This window comes from Lygodium microphyllum, chromosome 18 (assembly GCF_053477565.2).
Source record: "Lygodium microphyllum isolate KBCC chromosome 18, Lygodium_microphyllum_v1.1.10, whole genome shotgun sequence".
Classification (NCBI taxonomy): domain Eukaryota; kingdom Viridiplantae; phylum Streptophyta; class Polypodiopsida; order Schizaeales; family Lygodiaceae; genus Lygodium; species Lygodium microphyllum.
This window is the reverse complement of record NC_141152.1, coordinates 125,753,567-125,780,359: the sequence shown is the minus strand read 5'-3', so window position 1 is coordinate 125,780,359 and position 26,793 is coordinate 125,753,567. Positions and strand designations below refer to the sequence as shown.

The 26,793-nt window shown below is 41.3% G+C and overlaps 1 pseudogene; it reads left to right on the top strand.

Moving 5' to 3' along the window:
- Positions 1-1,871: 1,871 nt before the first annotated feature.
- On the top strand, positions 1,872-2,433 carry LOC148021350 (uncharacterized; annotated as a pseudogene).
- Positions 2,434-26,793: the final 24,360 nt, after the last annotated feature.

The following is a 26,793-nucleotide window of genomic DNA, read 5'->3' as shown; positions in this document are numbered from 1 at the left end:
TTCAACTACTTCAGAGGTGCGGAGATTTATGGGAGCTTGTGTATTTTACATGATTTGGATTCCTCATTTTGCTCATATTGCAGATGTTCTCTATCAGCTGTTTCGAAAGGGGCAGAAATTTCATTGGGATGATGAAGCCGATGGAGAAACAGGTCTACTAGAATCAGAAGATGGACTTGACCTGTTTGTGGACTTGAATGATCCTGGATAATTGGCACATCCGGAGGATGCGCAGGTTTAGAGGGGGTGGATGTCGTGTTGCTGCGCATCCGAGTCGTGAACACCTCCATTTTTGTTGTGCATCTGTGTTATCTTATTGCGCGTGTTTCAATAAAAATATGAAAAACTGATGCCAAAGAATATTAATAAGCTGTCAAATTCAATGATGAATTCTAAGAAAAGCGTAGGACAAACTTCAAATCCTCAAAACAAACAAGATGTGCTTTGGTGATGGAGACCCGCAAAAACATGGGAACATCGAAATTGATATTGAAGATGGAGATGATGGTGAAATTGTGTAGTTTGTCTAAGGATTTTTGGAACTTAAGCAAATCTTACATCCCCAAATGACCATGACATGAATGATGGGAATTACGTGGATCACCATGCTAATAGGAACAACTAAATTTGTTGGGCCTTTTTGGAGGCTAGCCTATTCTGGGAAAAAGGGGAATATTTTTGAAAGGCTATGAATGGCGGGCTGCGCCTGGATTAGAGAGGTTTAGAGGGAGCTGTCTGAAGTTCTGGGGAGGAGAGACAAAGAGCACTATCGGATGCCTTCTGTTTTCATCCTAAGGTGGCGTCATCAACTTCGGGAGCTTCAGGGCATTGATGGCAACTTCCATGCACACGCAATGATCTCCTCAGTGAAGGACTGCTGACTCGAATTTCCAATTGCCTGCACTCAGATTTGCTTCCCCAAGAAGCCTACAAGTAGGCTGTCTTGCCCTCTCTGTCTACCGATTCTGTGCAGAAGCAGTCAGAAAACACGGGCCTCGAGAGAACAGGAAGATCAGAGCGAGAAGTCCTTCTCATCCTCAAGATTTACCCCGCCATTACCCAACTCTTTTAATTGGGATTTTGAAGATGATGCTGCCGGGCCGCTTGGCAGAGCATCACGGCCAGGGCCTATCATTGAGGATGAGGACTTGACTTCATCTAATGCTGAATACAGGAGATACAGGAGAAAGGCTAGAACCAATGAGCCAGATGAGCTTTCTTTTCTGAGTGGCAAAAACAACTTCATCCTGGCTGACATCTTTGTCCTTGGCATTGGGGCAGGGATTGCTCTTGACTCTGGTCTGAATGTGGAACCCAACAATGTTGCATCTCGGGAGGTCATCGATCGTTAAACACCAAACCCGGACATATGCTTGGCCAATGGGATGAGCGCAATGGTTCTTGACCATTGTCTATACATCACCTTCAATCCGTTCAATGTCTTTGTATCTCAGGCAGAGGTAAAACCAGGTTGTGTGCCGAGGCAGAGCACTTGGAATGTGCTGGAATCACGCGGTTTAATTTCAGCAGATGATGTCAGGGACTGTCAGAGAAATATGAATACTTTTGGTTTTGTTGGAGATTTGAGGCAAGCACCTGAAATCAGCTGTGTGTATCACAGCGAAAGTGCAGAGAATCAGTTGGATGCAACTTGAGGTGTCGTGATTATCATCAGCAGTTGATTGTGTCATGTCCTAGGTTAACGGACTGGCAGTCTGGAAGAGGGGCACTGAATTTAGGATGTCATCGTTGGTTCTGGATACAAGCAAAATACTGTTGTTGGTGTCTTTCATTTTCCCCTTAGCACGTCAGGTCTATGCAGATACAAGAGCTAACAATTTATGAGGGCTATTAATTCATGAGTAAGCTGAATGCAGATCTGTCACATAATTTCAAAACTGAGACTTACTGGAAGGGTGGAAGGCTCACAAAAGCGTTAAATTCCAAGTGCAAATGTTATTGTCATCGGGCTTGTTGTTGATTGATGTTCAGAGAGCTTTACCATTGATATTGGAGGTCCAAGCTATGAAACTCTTTCTATCTTTGCATTTGAGGGTGCCACTAGACGCAATGTACCCAGCCTTCAAGCAGGTTCAGTGTTGTACATGCGAGTTGTGAAAGCTAACTATGACATGCCGCCTGAGCTTTCATGCATTGATGCCACTAGTAAATCAGCAGGCTTTGGACAGTTGAAGAATGGTTTTGTTTTTAATTGTTCAACAGGACTTGCTTGAGTGCTGCTGAGCAGGCCCACCTGTCCTGTACTCGATGCACTCAGCAAAAGCTTGTCTTTTGAAATTGCTGTGAGTCTGGATCAATAGTCCTTCGGTATCTACAGTAATCCTTGTTTCTAATGCCATTATAAATGCTGAGTTCTTGAGTGCTGCTCAACAGCAAGTGATGGTGCAGAAATTGCTACAAAGGGTACAATGATTTTGAACTATTGGAATGCTCGTGTTGCTGGAGATCCACTCAAAGTGGATTTGATGTTGATTTCTGAATTCTATTAATGAGAAAAGGAAGATGTGGCCTTACTCTCTTTTCTGTGTGGGATACTTGTGAAGTCTGTCTAGGGCAGATCTGAAGCCAGGACCATTCAGTATATGCCAGGGTTCAAAACCTGAAAACAAATTCTGGACTGGTGTGCATGCGCTTTCTTCAATCGAATTTGTTAATGAGTATGAAGCTGATACTAAGAGGAGTAGAGCTGAGGAGGGTTATTGAAGAGGAAGAAAAGAGGGAACTACTCTGATTCAGACTGGAGTGAAAAAGCTCAGATTCAGAGGATAGTTCAGATAGTAGCTCAGATTATGAAACATCTGACATTGTGGTTACAGATCACTCTAAACTGTTTTAAAACCTAAGGAAGAGTGGAAATTGAAATAAAATAAAAGGATCTTTGGTTACCAAAGAGAGGATCAATTGTTGAAATACCAAAACTGTTCATGACAGCATATCAAGAACATGGGTTTGATCAGTTTCTTTGTTGTAACTCTATGATTATGACAAGGAATATAGTGATCTTTGACATCCAATATTTGAGTTCTTCTTGTTAGCCTCATTTCTTGCTGTACCTTGAACCCCGTGTTCTGCAGCTCTCGCACGATCTCTTTGACACCGTATACTCACCAAGGAGTCTAAACAATTCACCAAGCTGGTGTATCTTGTCATCAGTTTGCAAAGAGGAGATTGAGCGATCAACAGTTATATCTCCTGCCAGAGTTCACTATTTCTGCATCTTGAGCAGGCTTTTGCACTCTGCATGCAATTACACGGTCAGGGTCGCTACTTGATGCTATTTCGTTGTCAAGCTGCAAATGATGATACTGCATGGTCTAGATCTTTCAGTGGCACAAATGTCCCCAAACTATGGACATTTAGAAAGGCCTCTTCTGCTTCCATCTCAAGCAAGAGCTTTGAGGACAGCATAATGGGTAGTATTGCATTGGAGCATTCTCTGCATTCACACTCTTGCATGTGTGGTGGGCTTCTGAGACCTATCACGGTGTAGCAAAGAAAGGAAGGACTCTTGCAGCTCTATCATTGTAGCCCTTACCTTGCCTTCTCGAATTCTTTGCTGCCAACAAAGCCATACAAAGAGGCAGGTGCATGCTGGTATGGTTGGAGCCTGCTCATCAATAGGTTGCCCCCATCACAAAAATCCACTGCTTTTCAAGTCAAAGCTGCTGGTAGATGGAGATTGATTGCTGCATGTCTCGTAGAGAGGAGGAATATATTGTCAAAACTGCATGCAGTAGTGATCTCAGTGTCCTTCCACTAGAATCGTACCCATGGGCCCACCTCATCACACATGTCAATAAACACCCATTTTTTCTTTTGCAAAAGAGCTTCATACCTATCTTGCAATAACATGATATTATTGATTGGAACAAATTTTATAAATATGGCACACACACACACACCCCCACACAGGCACAAATATTTTTACTATTTGATATTGTCTTTGACATGGTAACCTTGTATTACATTCTTGCATTTGATGTCTTCCAATCATTACAATAAAAGTTGATAAATTTCATAGATGGCATTAATTTTTATACATGGACCTAGGACAAAAAAACCACATTACTAAGATGTTTTTTGTTGAGATTGGTTTATAATTAGACTAAGATATCCTCAATGATACTCATAAATTTTCTATACCATCAATGTTGATGTTGTGCTAGAGAGAATATATGGGTAACTGTACATAAGCATATAGAATTTACTTGACATCTTGATATCCATAACTAGGGTGTGCGCTGACACATATCGCTACTTCATGATATTACTTCACACACACACACACACACGTGCACGCACATGCACACGCACACGCACACGCACACGCACACGCACACGCACACGCACACGCACACGCACACACACACACACACACACACACACACACACACACACACACACACACACACACACACACACACACACACACACACACACACACATGATTAATGCATATTATGATATATATGTAACATTTGAGGGATAAGTATGAATGTTCCCTATTGTATTTCTCTTTAATTGATGATTATTTTCTTTAGTTTATTTTATGGCCTCAATAGACCATAATAGAAACAGAGAGACACTAGTTTTGCCTGAAATATTCCTACTACTGCATATAACTTCTTGAATTGATTGACATACATATTGATCATTAATTCTTTAGGAATAATATGCAGACATAAGATATACATCATAATCATTTACAAAGCACTGCTCACCTAAAAATTATGAATCAAAATACTCTCAGCACAATCGTTCTTGAACAAATAACTTATTATAGATATGACTAATTTCTAGGAAACAAGAACAGAGTAGTAGAATCAAGCATCATCGACCCTATACGGGCACTACCCTAAAGATCTTTCATTCGTCATGATTGAAAAGATACTTATATTGATTTCATGCACCTACATGCTTACAAGTACTAAGGTAGATGATGCAATTTGAGCCCTAACACATGGCACAACCCAATGTATTACTGGGATAGTCAGGACTCAAAACCCACTAGTATGCAATTAAGTAGTATATAGCATGAAAACTAAGTAGCATGAAGACTAACGCATAGAACATAGTTATACCTTGCTAAAGGCCTTGCATCCCTTAATAAACCACACTGAGCAAGCAACATTGAGTAGAGCCCCTCTAAGATACTCAAAGCCCCCTAGTGCAATTGTATAAGTAATCCTAGGTGTCAACAAAATGAGACTAAGGAAGAACTATGATGAAACAAAGTGGAAAGTGATATTCATCAATGGCACCTAGGATTACTTATACAACTAGGATTTGTTGACAAAGTTGTATTTTGTTGATTAGGATTACTTATACTCAAAGCCGTCTAGTGCAGTTGTATAAGTAATCCTAGTAGAGCCCCTCTAAGATACTCAAAGTACATAACCTAGAGACCATAACTAGGTATATAAGGTATAATGGCCATACAAGAAGACACCTCAATAATTGATTGATCACCACTAAATCCCAAAGAAGAATCGTGTTCCATCCCCTTCAACTCTATATTCACCTTGTGAAGAACTTCATTAATCATAGCATCCTTGTCACCAATCTTTTTGTTGCAATGATGAAGTAACATATTCATCACTTTTCCTTTTAGCATCTAAGGCATTATCCAATCTTTTAGTCAAGTCCAAACATTTAGTCTCTAACTCATGAACCTTATGAACCAATGCCTTTTTTTTCTACAATAATGAATAATTATCTACCAGGACAAACAAATCCTTGAGCATGGTATATGGCCGAGATATAACATCAATAAATCTCTCAACTACTATGTCCCATGATTTTTTTACATCAATCAGTAAAGCATTTCTTATATCTTGAAGTTTAGGTTTCAACACCATGGATGCATCCCGGGGGGTCCACCTTACAAAATCATGGATATCACGTGCGTGCAAAGGCATATTTTAAAACCCCTCTGTAACCTTTTTTGCCCTATTCAATATATACCTCCTGTTATCTTTGTGGTATATTATAATAACCCTCCTGTAATTTTAAAATTTTAAGCTTATGCATTTCTCCCCCCCCCCCTCCCTGTATAATTTACATTACAAGATCTTTGGTACTACGCAAGAGTGGATTGCCAGACCCGATGAAGAGAAGTCCCTAACTATGAAGAGAAGTGTTCAATGAGTTTCTAGATTGAGAAAGAAAAATGCCCAATGAATATGCAAAAAAATACACGTGTTAGATATGCAATTGAACTCTTGCTTGAAGAATCAACGACGAGTATCAAAATACAACTAGATGGTGGAGTTGGGAAGAATAAAGGGTTAAAAAAGTATTAATAGCCTCAATTGCACCAGCCTTTGTAAGACCTACAAAATTGAGAGATGTCTATGAGGATCCACCACTACCATATGCCCTTTTGAAGTGGGAAACAACTGAAAACAAAAAGAAAAGAGCGTAGTTGTCAAAATTGGAACCACATGCAGAGGTATATTATAGCCATCCCATCTAATAGAATGGGACAAAGAATAGATGGACAATAGTAGCTGCACTTAAGGAGAGAATATTTCCTTGAGAATAGGTCTGCTAGACCCATCCGATCTTTTTATTTCTAGTATATTCTCCAATCCATAAAAGACAAAATTAGCATGACTTTGAGAGGATTACAAAAGAACACCCTAACTGCTTGAACCACCCAATCTTTCATGAACCATTGGGTGAGCCAAGCTTCAACCATAGGTACACCCCTCAGAAGTCACAAATAGGCTTACTTGAAGAGATAAATAAAGAATGACAGTATTGCATGCTTCACCATATTGATTTGGTGTGATAACCTTGTAAGAGTATCATTTTATGACTCTATTTCGCACATATTCGCATGGCTCATAGGCTTTCAAACCATGGCAACTATGGCTTATGACCAAGTGTGCAACCACTCCTTCCACAATTAAATATTATGCTATTCGGCTACACAAATGTTTCTATCCACAAAACTGTCCATTAGTAGAAAGATGGAAGACGCCAAAAAAAATTTTGATAGCTTAGTAACAGAAAAACAGGTCTACTCTCAACATTTCTGCTACACAACTTCATAATGCCAGACTGCATAGGGCTTGCATGAGTCTAGACTTTGCTTTAATAAAGTCTTAAAATAGACGTATTCTAGGTGACAATCTGGCACACTTGGGCACTAAGACCTTGCTTTGATAAATTCTTAAAACAGAACTATGCTAGGTGTGACAATCTAGCACATTTGGGTACTAAGATAGACATTGTCAGAGCTGCAATAATCATTCAGGCCCACTTCTAGCACTTAGTTCCAAGCTAACACAGCCTTTAAATGCAACCCATAGAGACATTTTCTAGCGAAGGACCCTCCAACGACACTTAGCTAGGTATTCAGAGAAAGACCATTCTTGTCCATGGGACATGTGTCGAGGCTTTTGCTGAATCGTCCAGGCCCATTCACTTGAGGCACTGGATGGAGAGACATTTTATGTGAAAAGTTTCCTTAACATCGTATGTGGCACTTGAAAGCACTCGGTTCAAAAGTAATCTGGCTCGTCTGATTGCAGATCTTTGTCAAATGTATTTGATACTGCAACTAGAGAGTGGCTTTCCAACCTTGACTGAGAACCTTCATTAGGACAAAGAAAAACACCTATGCAGGTTGAAATCCATGCTATTAGGGCCAATACAGCAATAAGAAGCAACTGTCCATCTTGTAAAACATAGTGCGGTGAAACACATCAGCCCTTTGCATTGGGCATGCCATGGAGTAAAAAAATAATAATAAAGAAAGCGCAGCATTCCATATAGAGAAGAGAGGCAAGTGTGTCCTTGTGAGATCACTCCATAGTTCAACCCTTGATGCCAAGAGCTCGAAAAAGTAGGAGTCCCTACTCAGATTGCAAAAAGTTCTTCCTGTTCTTATGAGACACAAAGTAGAGGCCAACATTAAGAAAATGACGAGTGTATCAACACTGACATTTTGGTCACATCTCAACCACCCTCAGCATTTAGGGTATGAAGCTACAAAAATAATACGCTACTACATGGCAAAGACATGAAGACAATGAGGCTGCTAAATATAAATTTTTGACTTCAATATATTTCCTTGCATATGATTTGAGCACCAAAGAGAACTTTTTTATGCCACCAGCAGGCAAATGGGATAATCGGTACAAAGTTGACTTTGCATGCCAACGAACCTAATAAGGTATCACATGATACAACTCAAGGCAAATATGTTAGTTTTCTCACCATGCACCAGGAAGATTGTAGAGAGTATTACCTGCCTAAACATAGCGGTCACTAAAAAACTGCATTTCAGAAACCAAATTTGAAGCTGCCAACTTTGGCATCCATCACTGTGTCCCAAAATGAGCCAGCATTTCTTTGCTTAGCTTTTGCTGCAGCTTTACTCTCCAGTTCTTCAATAGAACCAGGAAACATCTGGACATACAAGCTCTTGAACTTGTCATGCAAATTTACACGGTCTCTTGTGCCTGATACCAGTTGAGCAGAATTTGGCCGCTTCAGAAAGTCTAATACATTGAGAAGATTGCTCCTGCTCAACAATGTAAAAAATATCAAGTCTATGTTCATCATGAATCAGCCCAAGTTTACAGCAACGAAAAGTCGACGAAGAAAAGAATGATCATGGTGCTGTAACAGGTATAAAAAGAAATATGTTCAGCTACACAACTTTCGTCTAGTGGAAAGCTATCAATGCAAATCAACAGAAGAAGCTACCTTTGAGCTTTGTACTCCCATGAGCATGATCATATTGAAGCTTAAATTGTCTGCTGTCTCCTGATCCATTAAATTGTCACATGAGGTTGATCAAGTCGGGCAGTGTCCCGCTCCCAATGGTATTGCTCCCTCGATGCGTCTGGCCTTCCGTGTTGTCTGTAACTTGGTCTTACCAATTGGGATTGCTTGATTCCCCATCTGATTTGAGGGTCATCTCCTATTAGTAGGTTCGATCAACTTATCTTATTTTGGGCACAAGAGTCTTGTTATTTAAGGCAATCCTAAATGTTACGCGCACTCAGATACTAGTGGTGTACGTGGTGCTCTTTTCCATGCATTGTGCAAAATCAGACTTTCGGTTTTTCCAAGTGCACTTCAAGTGTTGAAAACAATGTGGATGCGAACACGAGATAATGAATGCAACTTCCGCACTCCGGTCTAAGTTCTAGCCCAAATAGGACTTTATACTCAATCACCGGCCACTCTCTCTGGTCTCTAGGGTTTGTGCTATGCTACTCAGCTCAATCAAGGTCAAATGGAAGTATAGGGGTCAATTTCACGGCTCTAATACGAACTAAAAGCTGACATGACTGTCACAGTCGTGTCTAGCCGTCCGACTGCGATTTCTAGGGTAATTTCGTCCGTAAGGCTTTCGAAGCCTTCCCCAATTGCGGGAGGTGTTTTGCTTCGCCCGCGATGCGCTAGGTTTGTCAATTTCTGCTGTCAGAACTTTGGTCCAACTTGACAATGTCCGATTCTCAGAATCGAACGTCCGAGTGAGGATGGTTCGATTCTACCAAGTTCGATTTTCACCGGAGTCCGATTTAGACTGATTCAATTCTTTGTGTCCGATTCCCAGGTAATCCGATTTCGGGGAGTCCGAGTTGCGTGAGTCCGATCTCCGAATCGGACGGGTCACGTGTTCATGTGTCCGATTGGACAAGTTAGGTGATGTCCAAGTGATCGGATTTCCCAAAATCAAACCGTCATTATGATGCGTCCAATTGTGCAAATGGACAAAATCGGCCGTCCAAATGTCTGATTCTGGGAGTTGGACCCTGTGGAACATGTCTGATTCCGGCGACACGCAGAGAACGATGACAAAAATTCGATTCGTGGCAACGATTTTGGTCAGACAAACATGCAAGGAGCTCCAGAACCCAAGGATAAATACAGAAAAAGAAGAGAGGAGATGATGGACAACTTCTTCTCCAAGATCCCTCACCCTCACATACTCACTCACTTACTCACACTTTCTCTCAAGTATACATAAGCAAGCAAGAAGAAGAGAAGAAGAGAAAAAGAGAAGAAGAGAAGAAGAAGAGACCACTTTTGCCACACACCAAAGAATGAGCTCCTCATTCACTTTTCAGGTTTATATACAAACCCTATATCCCTTCGACACCCGTCCCCTTTTTTACATGACCGAGCACCTTGCAAAGGTCCTCTTTCCATATTCCCTTCTACCTTCACCTATGTCCCTTTAGACTTTACAACTTGCAAAGGAGGGAGTCTACCGCTCTTATAAAATGAATTACATTGCGCTCCGCACTATCCTTGTGAGAACCCTCCGAGGTTCTCCTTGATCCTTGAGAGAGCCCTTGATCCTTGAGAGGACCTCCTTCATCCTTAAGAGAGCCTTGCTAGAATATTCGATGCTCTCTCACGTTTTTTTTTTAGCTTGCCTTCTCCTCCACTTTTCCTGCCTTGGTAGAATGAGCTTCTTCATTCACTTTTTGACTTGGGCTTCCTTGGTCTTCCTCTGCTTCTTTTTTGCTACATGGTCGATGTCCGTGACATATCTTGTAACAGGCTTCTTCAGGGTAGCAAGATAGTATGCAACCAAAACGTAGTATTTAACGAGACAAAGTTGTTGAAACATGCTACACAAGAAGGTGACCTTGACAAAAAGGAGGTCAAATTTCAGCATGAACAACCAGCCATTAGCTGAAGATTTTGTTTCTTTTGATCCTCAAAATGAGTAGCAACCTATTGTGCTACAGCCAAAAGATAATGGACAGCAAATAGATGCACGGGATGGAATAGGACATCAAGAAAAACAAGCTGAAAATAGGTTACAGCAGCAAGAAAATGCTGAAAATCAGCCACCAGGTGATGGTGTGCACATACCTAAGGATGTAGGCCCATTGCCTAACAATACAGATCATTGGATAAGAAGGTCTACATGTGTCAGAAGGCAGCCACAGAGGTTTTAGCCATCTTTGGATTGCATTTTATTAACTGATGAAGGTGAGCCTCTGACATCTAGAGAGACACGATCATGTGAAAACAAGAGCAAGTGGAAGCTTGCTATGCAAGAAGAGATGAAGTCTCTGTATGCAAATAACACATGGGAGCTTGTACCTTTCTCCGAGTGATATCTCGAGATCCTAGGTCCCACACTGTGAAATAATTGACGTGTGCCTCACATGTGCAAGTCACATTTGCATATTTGATTAACTTGAAATGAAATGCTAAGCAAAGCAATGGAATTCCACGTCCTCTTAACACTTTTATTGCAACAAATAGCTGAATATTGTTGTTGACTGGTAAAAACAGTCTGAAGATCGTTCACCTACAGCCAACCAGAAGCTGTTGCCAAGCAAAATTCTCCTTGCCCAAGTTGTCGTCTACTGCACGAGCACTTGGAACCACTATCGCCAAGGTTGCTGCTCCTACTAGCTAAAAAAGCCTCAAATCAGTTGGCAATGTGCTTCAACAGTCTATTCTCCAACTAGAACCAACCACAATGACTCTTTCTCCTCCACCAGCCTCCTCTCACTTGCATGGGCAAGTTCTGCCAAGCAACAATCTTCTAATTGCATTTCCAACTACTTTCAGCCAAATTAAATTACTTTTCAAAAATTTAATTCTGAAAATTAATGCAATTATTATTTCTAGTTCAAAAAATTTAATGTATCAATCAAGTTCCAACAATTAAATTGGCTAGGCAAATTATCATCCAAACAATCCTAAGCATTTATTAGCCCTTGAACTAGCATTAATTAATCAATTAATGCTACCTAGTACCTAACCCGTACAACCTATTACAGCTTTTACCTTTGGCACAAACCGATATCTAAGGGTCCTTGGCCAAACATTTTGAAATGACTAACTTGCACATCACATATGCAGCTCACATTTGCACATTTGATTAACAACTTAATCAAATGCTAGCAAAGCATCAAATTTCACATCCTTGTGATGACTTCACTAATCTTTTTTGGGTGCCTCTCTCCCTTTCCCCCTTGTGGATAAAAGGAGATGCGTGCTTCTCCTTCAATTGTCCAATGGTGAGAAATCAAATGCTAAGCAAAACATCAAAGTTTTACATCCCCATGACAACTCCTTTAATCTTCTTTAGGTGCTTCTCCCCCTTCCCCTCCCCCCCCCAAACCAAGCATCAATATGTCCGAGCAAGAGGAGGTGCTTACTTCTCCTTTCCATCATCTAATGGTGAGAGGGGTTGGTATCATTCTCTTACTACTTACAAGATCTTAGTCATTTTGTTGACTTACTCATACCTTTGTATCATCATGCATTTGCATCTTAACGATCATTCTTAGAAAAGGACATTTGGGCAAGTGAGTAAATCCCCCACGAGGGCATCGCTCAAGTGGTACCACTCCATGGTGAACAGCATTCGTCTTTTCAGTTTTCAGCTACCATCCTACTGGTTTAGGACTCTACTCAGCTGCCCACATGATCATCTCACTTTGTGACCTGTTCCAGCCTGTGTTTTCCCGATTGGAGGTCTTCAACTATCTCCATACATGTGTTTTGCTGCCAGGCAGGCCACCTTGGTGCCGCACAGTCCTTCAAAGCTGGCAAACATCTGACATCACCATCCCTCCAGCCTAATCTGCATTTTCAGCCTTCTGGGTGGACTACACTACTGCCACCTTCTTCATCAAACAAATTCATATTGTTGCTGCATTTCAGGATCCATTTGAGTCTGACAGACTTCAACACCCAATCCTTCAGCCACCTCCACCCTGGCCCTAGAGGCAAGGATGTTCAAAGCCCTCACATCAAGCCTGCATCCAAGAGCAAAACCTTGGAGAGGAAAGCATGGCAATAACTTGCAAATCACCCTATTCTATATGCACCATTGAACTCAGGGATTTTCTACTAGTCTTCAGGTCCCATGGACTGTGTCGCATCCCCATGCTACCTATGTCACAAGCATACCACGGTAGACTCCATACAGATGTAACGTGGATAAAATTGCCATATTGGTACATAAGATTCATATGCCACAGGCTAGACAGGAATTTACTCACAGGCCGGGTGGAAATGAATCGTAGCGTGTGTTTCATATCACATAGAATTGCAGAGTGAAGAAGGCACCACGGAAAGCAACACTTAGGTAAATTCAACATACAATAAATCGGCTCCTAAGCAGCCATGGCTAAGAAGAATCGAAATAAAAAGCAACTCTTAGAGAGTTTGAACGCACAATAAATCAGCTGTTAGCAGCCATGCCTCAGGAGAATCAAGGTTCGACTAATAAAGGCAAGTCTATCAATCTTTAAGATGAGGGTGTGACCTTCTGTGAAAACAGGTGCATGCTTAAGCTTCGGTTACTACATCAATCAATGAGAGGTTACGCTTTCGATTCCCCCCCCAAGTATGTAAATATCTGGAAGCATTCTACCACATACCAGTCTAGAGCTGCTTCCTCCCTGGTGCTCCTCCGCCGCTGCAGAATTCAATGGTGAAAATCCCGCTTAGAATTTCGATTATGCCATCGCATAGAATCTACAAGCACCAACATCATATCTGACCCTTAGAGTCCCGAGAAGTCATCATCGAGATGATTTGTTCTTCATCTTGCAAGGTCCTAGCGAGCACTGCATCTCTTCTCACCTGTGTGGCAAGCAACAAAGGTAAGCCAAGACTGTTGCAGGTCTGGCTTGATAAAAGAGAGAACCGCGCGCAGATTTCTTACCTGCTCTTGCACGGAAGTGTTGCCACCGTCCAGCCACGCATGGTGAGCCATGATAAGCTGCAGGCCCCCGATTCGAAGGTAAAGAACATTTCCTGGTTTATAACAAGTTCATCTTCTGATGAATATGGTCCCTGCCATTGCGTTTTTAGGATTTTTGTAGATAAAATTATTTTCTTTACAACAATCAAAAAAATAAAATACTTTGCGCTACTATTTTTACTAAGTTTTTGCAAGTGTATTCTTGAAAACTTTCGCTATCTAGAATAATGATATGTATATCAAACCAATCTTTTGATATTCAATCTTAGAAACTCATGTGTATTTTTCATGGTTTGTAATGATAGTTTGTGTTGCAAAGTCTTGAATGTCACAACATGTTATAATGCAAAGCATCGAATCTCAAAAACATATTATGAAGAAAAGATAGATATTAATAGTAAATATGATATCCGTTATATAGATATCGAATATAATAAAGCTTTGAAGATTTAAAAGTCTACTAGAAATTTGAAATTATATATTCAAGTCTAAGAAACTTTTTTGAGATAGCAAACTTGACATGTATAGATATTAATAATGCATCTATACTAATATTAACCTAGGGGAGGCACGTGCCGCACGCGGAGCCCTTCCCACACTACCCATCCAAGTCACCACATGGTGCACGGTGCGCCCCTTGACTTTTGCATCTGTGCAATATAATATAAATTAATATTAATATATCCCCTAACTTTTGTGTTTATGTAATATAATATATATTAATATTAATATACACCCTTGACCGACTCTTCTACTAACTTTCTTGAGCATGCCCCTTGACTTTTGCATTCATGCAATATAATATAAATGAATATTAATATACCCCCCAACTTTTGCGTATGTGCAATATATATTAATATTAATATACCCCTCCCCCTGTGACTATATATATGAATATATAAATGTGTGTGTGTGTGTGTGTGTGTGTGTGTACACATACATACACACAGACACACATAAAGAGATGGTGAATATTATTAATATATATTATTTTAATTTATATATATATCGTCTCGTGCATGGATGTGAAAGTCAAGAGAGGTTCTCTCTCTCTCTCTCTCTCTCTCTCTCTCTCTCTCTCTCTCTCCCCCTATACGCCTCAGTATTTTTGTATACCGACGCACATACCGAGACGTATAGAAAGACTTATACCGAGGCATATACCGATTTTTGCGTCGATAGGCCGTGTCGGTATATCCATAATACCTTGTAGTGTGTGTGTGTGTGTGTGTGTGTGTGTGTGTGTGTGTGTGTGTGTGTACTAACAACCTAGTTCTGAAGATTTATGGATAAAAATACCCCTTATTTTAATTTCTCAGTATACAATATTTAACCCCCTTCTTTCATTTTAAATCTGTAGGTGAAACTGATATTAAACCCCCTCCTGTTGAGTGCACGTGCTACACCTACGGGCCTATAAGGTGGACCCCCCGGGGGATGCATCAATATCAACCTCAATGTTTTTCAAAATTTTCTTCTCAACCTCTTGCAGAGGCTAAAACCTCTCAAGCAAGAGCTTATGTTCAACTTGCAACTTGACATACATCTCCATAAAGCTATCCATTTGAGCCTTGTTTTTCCAAATTGTATTACAAGTCATTAAATTGTTTGTTGTAATGTAGACAAGATGGAAAATGAAGAAGGTCCTGTTGTTCAAGATCGCGAGGCGTATCTTAATTAACGTGTCCCACGTCCTTGCTCTCAATGCAAGTTGGCAATTAGATGAAAATGCCAATTGTCTATAGAACACGTACGACGTAATTGAATACCATATACAATAAGATTGGGTCTTGCTGGTAAATTTTCTATCGAGGGAGGTGATGTCTCATCCCAAGGGGGAGTGCACCCTTTGCAGCCAATTAGAAGAGCTCATGGGTGTGCGATGGATGGAGTGCAGGAGCCAATCCACCACTTGCAAGGCCAATCTATACCGTCAATGCCAGAGGAGACAGACAACCTTCCAGACCTACCTACAATCTTGGAGCCTGAGATGGAGGCAATGATCGATGCATTGATTCCCATGGATGTCGAGACTTCTGTTCCACTTAGAGAGGAAGCATCCATACCATTATATGATGGGTGACAAGTATCTCGACTGAAGACACTGCTTGCACTCTTAAGTGTGCATGCAAAATACGGGTGGAGCGATATGAGTGTGACGGAGTTGTTTAGGTACCTTGTACATATGCTTCATTGATTTTTTTTTATACTATTATTACAAACATTTGTGCTTTTTCAAGGTGTTTTATGATTTTTTTTTAGGTTATTAAAATATCATATATTACCACCTGTAAATACCATGCCTGAGTCTCATGATGATGCACGACATGTTTTACGGAAGCTTGGCATGGACTACAATAACATCCATGCATGTATCAACGATTGCTGTCTGTTTCGAGGAGAATATGAGACTATGGAGACATGTCCAAAGTGTGGTGCTCACAGGTATCGGCAGGACTTGCAAGGGCAAACCATCCCTCAAAAATTTCTCAGACACTTTTTGCTCATCCCCCGCATAAACCACATGTTTCGTACGTCCGGCATGGCGAGCTTGACAACGTTGCATGCGCAGAATAGGTCTATGGATGGAGTTCAACAAATATCAACAGAGTCACGTGCATGGAGCCACATTGACTCTACCTTCTCAGGCTTTTACCGAGAGCGAAGGAATCTTCGGCTCAGTCTCGCAATGGATGGTGTGAACCCATTTGGTCTGCGCTCAACTTCTTACAGTGTGTGGCCTATAGTCCTTGTCAACTACAACATCCCTCCATGGCTTTCTACGAAGAAAGGACATCTCATCCTTAGCTTGCTTGTCTTAGGCCACTACAAAGTAAAAAATATGGATGTGTATCTTCCTCCATTAGTCGATGAGCTTAAGATTTTGTGGGAGGAGGGGGTCATTGTGCAAGATACGAGCAGGCGCGATGGCCGGCGATTAGCCAATATTCGAGCCATTCTCATATGGATGATGCATGACTTTCCGGGATTGGGAGAGTGCTCAGGTGAGTAGGCCTCCATTCTCGCTGGTAATATCTATATTTTATCTCATTCATTCAAGTATTCACTAGGTCGTGGTATTGGAACAGGTCTGGTTACCTCAGATTATCATGCATGTCCATTGTGTGGGCCACAGCTAGACTCCCGAAGGTCACAAACCATGAAGAAGATGGTATATCAAGGGCACGTTGCTTCTTGCTGGAGGATCATGAACTCAGGGAAGGTTTCCTTGGATGAGCTCCAACACATATGAATGCCGCAAGCTGGTATGAGCTGAAAATGGTCCATGAGGAATCACATCCAAATGGAATGCGGCGGTTCTCAGTTTTCTACGAGTTGCCATATTGGATCCACTTATAGGTCAACCACTTGTTGGATCCCATGCATATTTTAAAGAATGTGGGGAGCTTGTTATGGGACCACATCACACGAAAGAGAGAAACTATAGGGGCACGAATGGATTTGAAGGAGATAGGTAAGATGGAGGCACTTTGGCCACAGTCGAGTGCTGATGGTCGCATGCAGATTCCTCACACTCCTTGGGTTTTATCCACTAAAGAAGAGCACATTGTGAAGCAAGTAATCAAGTCTATCCGCACTCCGACGGGTATGATGCATTCTCTCAGGTCCGTATTTTCTAAAGACGACCAATTATCAGGGCTTAAATCCCATGATTGGCATAAGATATGTCAAGTTTGTACTACGAATGGATTGTAATTAGCGTGGGCATTTTGCTATTTGGAATGTGGCCATTATTCATAATGATTTCTCATTTGTGGCAGTTTGTACTACCGATCGTGATCGCAGGATGTCTTACTCCAGAAATTCGCGAGGCCATTTACAAGTTGTCAACTTTGGTGCAATGGATCTCATAGAAGGAGATTAAGACGTCCTCTATTGAATCCGCGAGGCAGGGAGCAGTGGAGACGGTCTGTCTCTTTGAGAAATACCTACCCACCAGCATGCTCACCATACAAATCCACCTTCTTGTGCATCTTGTGGATGAAGTGGAGATTGCTGGACCTGTCCATACGCGATGGATGTTCTTCTTGGAGCGCTTCATGAAAACCCTGAAAGGCTTTGTGTGACAACGAGCTCAGCCAGAAGGTAGCATGGCTGAAGGTTGGTTGGTGTCTGAGGCGCTAGTGCATATTTCACAATGGCTACCAATAGTGGAAGAGCTAGACAATGAAATGCTATGGTCTCGCTGAAGGACAATGATAGACTGACTGGAGATGTGGTGGTTGGAAATGGGGTAGAAAAAAGAATAGATGCCTCAATGGAAGAGAAGGTGAATCGCTTTTGTATGTTGCACCATGCCTCTATGCAGATGTGGCTTGGCAAGTACCAGATGGCTAGGCAAGATTGAGAGGAAGCGCGAGCTGAATTCTGACCTAGTATAGGTCATCAACCGATTCGATATCCCGAAGGCATGGAGGAGATGCCGCGGTTTATGTCAACGTGATGGTTGCATGGAGCCTTGACCGCAACATCTCGCGAAGGGACAGAGGTCTCAATGGAGGAGTGGGAATTCTCGAGGGGATGTAGTCCAAATGTGATGAGGGGCTTAGAATATGTCGTATCTAAATTTTATATGCGACATCTAATTTGAGTGTTTCAATGTACAGTACAAAATATATAGTGCAGCGTGGTCGCACGTATTGACAAAATGCGCTCCACAATGGACTGTGGTGTCATGGCAAGGTTCGAGCAAGAGAGCCGGCGGCGAGCAACGGATCCAAACACGGTTGTGGATGAGATGAAGTATTTTGCGAACTTGCAAAGTATTATTACGATGGATTACTATAGCTTCTCCATGATACTATTCGATGTGCAGTGGTTCAAAGTGGTACTTCGAGGAGTTGAACCAACAGTTCGACGAGGTCCATCTCGATTTCTCGAAATAGATTTCGAAAAAAAATGGATGGATTTGTGCGACACCTTTGTGTTCTGGCCCATTGTGAACAGGTGCATGGAGTCATTTGCTTGCTAATTTTATTACGACATGGTTTATGTCACAATGGTTTGAACTCTCTTGTACGTGTTTGTGAATAGGTAATCTTCTATCCAAACCCCCGACAACCTCGATGGTGGTATGTTATACCTTCAACTCCCCGAAGTGCGAGAGTATATGATCAAAGTGATGTTTCGAGCATAGATGAAGATAATATGCAAATAGAGGGGTCGATATTGCAAGGGGTGGAGGCCGTCGAAAGCTTGGAGCCAGCATCGGCTAAGAATAATGGAAATACAACTTCGCTAGACGATCAGGCGGCTGTAGCTTATTCATCAATAGTCGAAGCCCCTCCACCTTCGTATAAAGCACGACTTTCTCATAGAGAATATAATGCCTGAATTTCTTGGTCCCAAAGACCATCGCTAGACATAACTTCTCCATGTAGGTATAATTGATCTCTAAAATGCCCAATTTCCAACTAGCAAAGGCTATCGGATGATACCACTTCTCTTCCCAAATTTGGGCTAAACAGCAGCTGATACTATACATGGTGACTGCTAAGAATATATAGAACACCTCACCTCTTTTAGGTGCTTTTAAAATAGGAGCTCTTGCTAGCTCCTGTTTCACATCCTCAAATGCTACCTTACAAGGGTCACCCCATACAAACAAACAGCTAAAGGACAATAAATTTGTAAGCGGCAACGTTCTTTCTGCCAAGGCGTTTATGAATCTATGGTAATAACCAACCGAAGACAGAAAGCTATGAACTTCTTTCGGAGTGCGTGGTGGACCCATGGCAACTATAACTTTGACCTTCTCGAGGTCTGTCGCAATTCCTACCGAACTGACCACATGACCCAGCAATAGCCCATAAGGTACTCCAAAAACACACTTCCGCGGGTTTAGGGCGATGCAAAATTGTCTACAGCGCTAAAAGCATTTTCTTAAAATGATCAACTGCCTTCCTCTCACGGTGGCGGCCCCTAAGTCATCAATAAACACCTTCAACTCTTCAGGGGATATGTCACCGAATGTCTTATCTGCTGTTCGTTGCCACGAACCAGGCACATTGCATAAACCAAAGGCCATCACATGGTATGCAAAAGTACCAAATACAGTAATAAAAGTTGTTTTCAACTTGTCCTCTTCTGCAATTGCCATCTGGTTATATCCTGCAAAGCAATCCATAAACGAATATATCTCCCTCCCTGCTAATTGATCCAAAATCTGGTCAATAAATGGCAACGGGTAGTAGTCCTTAACTGTCTGCTTATTCAGCTCCCTAAAGTCTACACATAATCTAATTTGATTATTTTTCTTCTTTCTGATCACAATTGGCGAACACTATTTCGTGTGTTGCACAAGAAAAATCAAACCCGCTTTTCGAAGCTTCTGTAACTCTTCAAACAACCCGTCCCTCAGTTCGAAAGGCATATGCCTTACTTTCTGTCATACAGGACGACTGCCCTCTTTCAACGGAATTGTACGAACAGCAAGACTAGGACGAATGCCTCTCAGCTCATCATAACTCCAGGCAAAGATATCACGGAATTCCTGAATCAAGGCCACATAGTCCTCCCTTTCTGCTGTGCTGAGCATAGAACCTAATTTGATTGGTCGCGAATCATCAGGCGTACCAAGGTCTAGCTCGATAACATCTGTATCTCTTATACGATCTTGGGCCTCTATCGGCTCATTCAAAGTGATCTGATAGATGTCTTCCGTGGTGGATCCCTCTTTGGACTCATCACTCGATGATGTCTCACTGGCAGATAAATCTTCTAATGTCTCCAATTCTGTAGAGGATAGAGGAGCTCTCTCACTCTGCGGGGACTCAGGATAAGCATCAACCACCACACGCTGGGCACCTCTGCCGAATATTAGTCGACCGACGGGTATATCTACTTGGCAGTTCGCTTGCAAGATCCAAGGTCGTCCGAGTAATATTTGGTAACTTGGACGCCCTGCAAAACGAATCACCCTAAAGTCCAAAATGCATTCTACATTTGCAACAGTGACATGGACCTTAGTAATGCAGCCTTCCGGCTGCCTCAAACTATCGTCTGCCATTCTGAGAATTGTGGAGGTATCTTTCTAGATCGCAAGACCAAACCTTTCCATCAGTTCAAAACTCATAATGTTAACAGATGATCCCGTGTCGACAATGGCATAATCTACTAATATCCCATCGACATAGGCTGCAACCCTTGGGCAATGCTTCAGCATGCTCGAACCAGTCATCACCAACTCACGCAATACCCAAAGGTTCTATGATATACCCGGTACGGAGGATCTTTCTAAATTCCTTGCGTACTCCTGGAGAAAGCTTAATAAGCTGCAAAAGATTCACATCCGGCTTGACTTCACAAAGAGAGCTCGCCAAATCGAATTCATGATAGTTCGATAGAGCTCGCTTTTCACGCCAAATCATCCTCTCTTTAGGTTGTTTAACCGGCTTTATTGTCTTTTTTTTAACTTTCACCTTCTTCTTTGGTGATTCCTTATCGGCTTTACTTTCCACGGGCTTCAAAGGTCCCCCTTCCATGGCAGGATCCAAAACTTGCGTTCCTTTGTCGCCTTGTTTAGGGTTTCTGTCGACAGGCTTATCCTTGTCGACCTCTCTACCCTTTTGACCTCTTGTAAGAACAGCTCGTAGATTAGAGGTTTCAACATCATTAACGCGTACAACCTCAATCAAACTAACCCCACTACCACTAGGTAGCTCCTCCACTGTAGTCTTTGGTCGTTGAAGTATTTGTTTAGGCCCGTCTTCTCGCTGGGAATCATTTCCTTGCACACGATGATTAACAGGCCCTGGTTGCCGACTACCTCGCTGGAGGGAACTGATCTTACTCCAGCAAGTAGTTGCTAAATGGCCGGATTTTCCACAGATGTCGCACTTAACATTTGGGCAATTTCTTGGATAGTGTTACCCACCACACCATTTGCAGCTAAACCTCGAAGGTGCACCCTCATCTGGGTATCTACTTCCTATCAAATTTTGTTGTTTTTTAAGGAAGTTGACATCAATGGCTATTTGTCGATACTGCTCCGTAATCATGTCGGTATAATGCTTCATCATGTCCTTAACCTCGCCAAGAACATTGGAAGCGCTCGACTCATAGCCTTGGTCATTACCATGTCGTTCCATTGGCCTAACAATTCGATTAGGCACTGGTTGTTGAGCCACAGTCATGGTATTAGAATTGACTGCCTGGCCTCCACCATTTGGAGCCATTTGACTGCCCGTAGGCATCAACATGCTAGGGGGAGCTGGTAATAAAGGCACATTTTGCATCATGTTCCCTCTCCCATTAGGATTAGCCATCGCTATCCCTTGGCCACTACTGCCATTGGCCATCGCCATATTGTTTCCCAATGCTAGACCCATATTCGAATTGCCTCGAGAAGCATAGGCTGCTTGTAGTCGGGTTCCACCTCTTGTGCTCCTGTAATGGCAGTATCTATATCCCCCAAGGGGACACTACTCAACTGCAATTGGATGTTAAAGTCCAAACCATGTAGGAAATATTGCAATTGGGCAGCTGCGGGGATAGAAATAGAGGTGTCCAACTTACGGAAAACCTCTTTTATTTTCTTTGCATAAGCACGAATATCCTCGTGTGGTTCTTGGCGGGTCACGTTGAGTACACACAACCAATATTGCCCACCCCTTTCAGGGGCAAACTCCCTTCGAAAAGCTCCATAAAATGCATCAATATTCAATATGGTTCCGGCTTCTAAACCATGATACCATATGGCAGCTTTTCCTTTGAGAGTCATGTTGAAGAACATCATTAAATGTCCTTCTTCTTGGATGCGACAGTTAAACATCAGCTTTTGAAACTCCCTAATGTGGAGTTCCGCATCTTCCTCAACTAGCCCATTAAAAATGGGTAATGGGTAACCTAGAGCCGACAAATCCGTCGTTCCTGCTCGAATTGCAATAGGCTACACCATGACGGAAATTGGATTTGCACTAGGAATAGGGGACGATGGGGTTGCACCTCCCACACTTGATGTAGATTGGCTTATGGAAGGAAGGGGAGCACTAGAGCTTCCACTTTCTCCTAACTTACTGCTTGTGGCACCAAGACCACTAGATCCCTTACTCGCTCTAAGGGTTCAGCACCGCTACGCTTAGGGGAATATCTCCTAAAAATTTCAGCACGTCGCCTAGCTCTTTCGTCTCTCTCTTGCTTTTGGATTTCTGCTAGACGATGCTTATCGATAAATAACGGATCAATCTCAGTATCCTTTGGCATAAACTGCTAATTGGTCCCTAGACAACCAGGATTCGAGGGCCGCCACTTCTAAGCGGCTCCCGGCAGACACACCACTGATGGGACCTAAAACGGGCCGGCACTGGCTCGTGCACTAGCCGGACCTCTATCTCATGTGCTCAACAACCCCACGGCCTCGCGGCCCCAGGAGCGTTGATGACACATACATTGCCTTCCTAAACATCTTGCATTTGTATTACGTCGTTTGTAGTCCACTCTTCTCTCACCCACTACTCCTCAGAGGGAGTCCCTTACACATTGCATAATGGCATGAAGCACAGACATAGGGGGTCCTCCAACGGCTGAGTGCTGCCACCCCTCTGCGACTCTCCTACACCTTGGGGATTGGCCCCTCGGTGCATCGCTCAACATATAAACATTTCGCACAAAATCCACTCAAGGTACCAATTGATCGTATCCAGGAATGTACCATTGTCCTTACTTCTCTTTCCCCTAGACCCCATGACTAGCCTATGGCTTAGGGTGTCCTGTCTCTCACTCAACGTGGGTCAAGGTCCTAATGAAAGCAATTGCTGTGCATCCAGGATTTCTGATACCTTTAAATGTTTCCATGATTTATGCATATTGTGGATGCTAAGTGCTCAAACAATTATAAAATCAGTATTGTGCACATGTGGAAAACATCCTTTTAATGGTTTTCAGCTACCGTTCTTATACGACGTTGCATGAACCTAGCACCGAGGAAACCCTCGTGCTACTAGGCCCTTATTTTATAATTACTTACCGACCTATATGGTATGCAAAAAAATAGCAATCTTTTCATCATTTCACTCAGCATTTAGACACATTTTAACCACTCTACCCTCCCATCGATCAAATGTTGCATTGTTGCATAGATTTGTAAGGCATTTTGCCATCATTTTATGTGTAAAAAGCGGAAAAAGACACACTAGAACAAGAAGGTGGGACTGAATTGAGGCAAATCCTCATGCTTCAGTCCCCACAAAAATTCACGCACATTTTTCTTATTTTTCATTAATTTTCGGCACCCAAAATGCGTTTTTCCCGTATTTTTAGTGGTTTTTCTCTATTTTCCTTGTATTTTCCTTATTTTTCTGCATTATTTAATTACTGAAAATTCAAAATAAGTTATGGGCTATGGACCTTAGTTCCTTCTTGCAATAAAAATGAAAATTTAGTTGGTGTCCCTATTTATTTTTCCATTTTTATGCTCAAAAACATCATTTTCCCTTGGTTTTCCATATTTTACGTCTTTTAGTTTATTATTTTGGGCCACAAGATGCGTGTTTTTCTGATTTTCTGATTATGATCAACAAATACTCATGGAAAACAGCAACACACACAATTTTTAGCCCACATGAACAACATTTTATCAATCAAAAGCCATGAAATCTCAAATTTCCTTTGAAAAATTGAATTACCGCTTATTTGGGTGTTTCGGGTTTCATGTCCATGGCTGCAAATCTGAAAATCAGCAGCACTTCATGCTCATGGCGATCACACGTCACCATTTCCAGCCCGTGTAGCGATCCGATCGATGCCAGACAAGCCTCCACCATTCTTTCTTCTTCCTTTCTCTTCCCGGATGAATCCCCCCTTAGAGGAGAGAGAGGGAGGAGAGAGAAAGACTGATTTTCTCTCTCTCTCTACAGGCTGCCATTGGCTGCGCGAAGGAGAGCAATTTGAAGCGAAGAATCAATGTAGTTGCCTACTGTCATTGGTTATATGGCTTACTTGACAGCCATATCTCGCATTTGGGGGCGGGCCGCCATTTTTTCACGCGACGGCTGATGCATGCTGCCCTCCTCTTCTTCGTTTGATTTTTTAGGGGTGCCCCTTCCCTAAGGCACCCCTTCAGTTCTCCTTTTGGGCACCTTCTCAATTTTCACCAGCCTTTTGGCCCTTTTCCCGGCCTTTCTTGCATACGGTGTCTGAATCCAGTTCTAAAAATTTCTGTGAGCTCGTCTCAGCATCCTGGACTGGTCGCAGCTTCCCTGACTCGCACAAGCACATGGAAAAATTACTAAAAATTCACAAGTGTTGCACGGGCGTCCTTAGAGCACTTTGACGCTTAAAATCGTCCTAGATCGAGCCGCCGCCTTTGACATTGGATATTTTTCCCTTGATATTCATAATTTTTAGCTATTTTTAAGCAGTTCTCGATACCAAAATTATGCTCTCATAATCGTCATTAATGATCTCATTCACTATTATACACATCACTTCAAACCACTAGACATGCATGTCACAATCATCATCCCACTTACCAGAATATGGTGTGAAATCTATAAGTCACACATGTGCTCTCACATCCATATTATAACACTCTTAGCACTTCCTTTAGGCCTTTGAAGACTACAACCCGCTTTTTTGGATCATCCAAATAGTCTGCTTAGAGCCCAATATTCTGTGAGACTATATATACTATTGTCCTTTGTTGTATGATCAATGAAGTCGTCATCTATCCTATATTCTACCTTTTAGTAGAAAAGTTACCACAACTTGCAAAATCGTCACTGTTTAATCCCTCTTCTTTTGTGTCTTCTTTCTTCTCACACTAAGAGTTGACCCCTTCTTCGAGCTACCCTTATTGTTACCACTCGTTCCTTCCGAGCTTCTTGTTTATCTCTCCTACATAATCTAATTGGATTCTAACAAAATACGGCTCTCTAGTGACTTTTTTGGTTTCTACTAACAAACTTAGTCCACTTGCAAAGTATTTTGTACCTTAGCATTCAATTTTTCTAACTACTCCACTATTTACTTAGCTATAAGATCCCTTTGTTTACCATGCCCCGTAAGAATCCCCCCAGATAAACAGGCAAGATGTCTATATGTGAAGTCATTGTATTAACTAAGGATTGAAAGTGCACTTATATGCTCTCTTTATCTCCAAATTATCATTATAAAAGATATTCTATATTTCCATTATATAGTCCAACTATCAACTCACCCAACATTCACCTTTAAGTTACTTGTGGTCTTTGAAATAGTAGTACGTAACCCTTATTTTGAACTAGAACTCCTAATATATCAAACCCATTTTATTCTACATTTGAACTAGAGAAAAAAAGTATCTAAAAACTCTTAATTCATCATTAACCTTTGCGAATACTTCAGTCAAACGACTAATCATTACCTCAGCCCTAAATAATATTTTACAAAGGAAGTACTTGCAAATGGATTGTATTAGCTATGAAATTTTAACAAGAAAATTTGAACATAAAATAAACTATAGTATCTTTTTATTTGTCTCACTAACTCCTACATTATCAACACTTCTTACTATTTTTTATTTACTTTAGCAAAATAAAGATATTTATAATAATTACTTCTAAAATTAAAATCTTAAAATCTCTTTAAAAAAAGTCCTCCATAATCAATGCAGTTCATCCCCGAGTTGGAATCAATAAATTCTCTCATTTACTCTTAATATTCACTAATTATCTCCTAAAAACACCCAAAATCTATCATTTTTAACCTTAAGATCTAGATATATAGAATTCTAGAGACCCATTAAATCTAAGAATCTATAAGGAGATACATCATAGTGCAGTTCAAATCTATTTTTATGTTTTACCCTTAATACTTTACTAATATTCTTAATTATTACTAATTATGGCAAAAATTTCTCATTTTTGTCTCTAAAATGCTTATATCTCTTAAATGGATTTATCTTCAAAAGGTAAAATTTCATCCCTAGGATTATTTTATTGTGTTTTTACTCTGTTTTAATTCATTTTCCATTAATACTACTCAAATGTTTAAATATTGTTTAATTATGGTCTAAACATATAATTTTTAGCCTATTTTGTATCATTTTCTTATGATTTAATCCA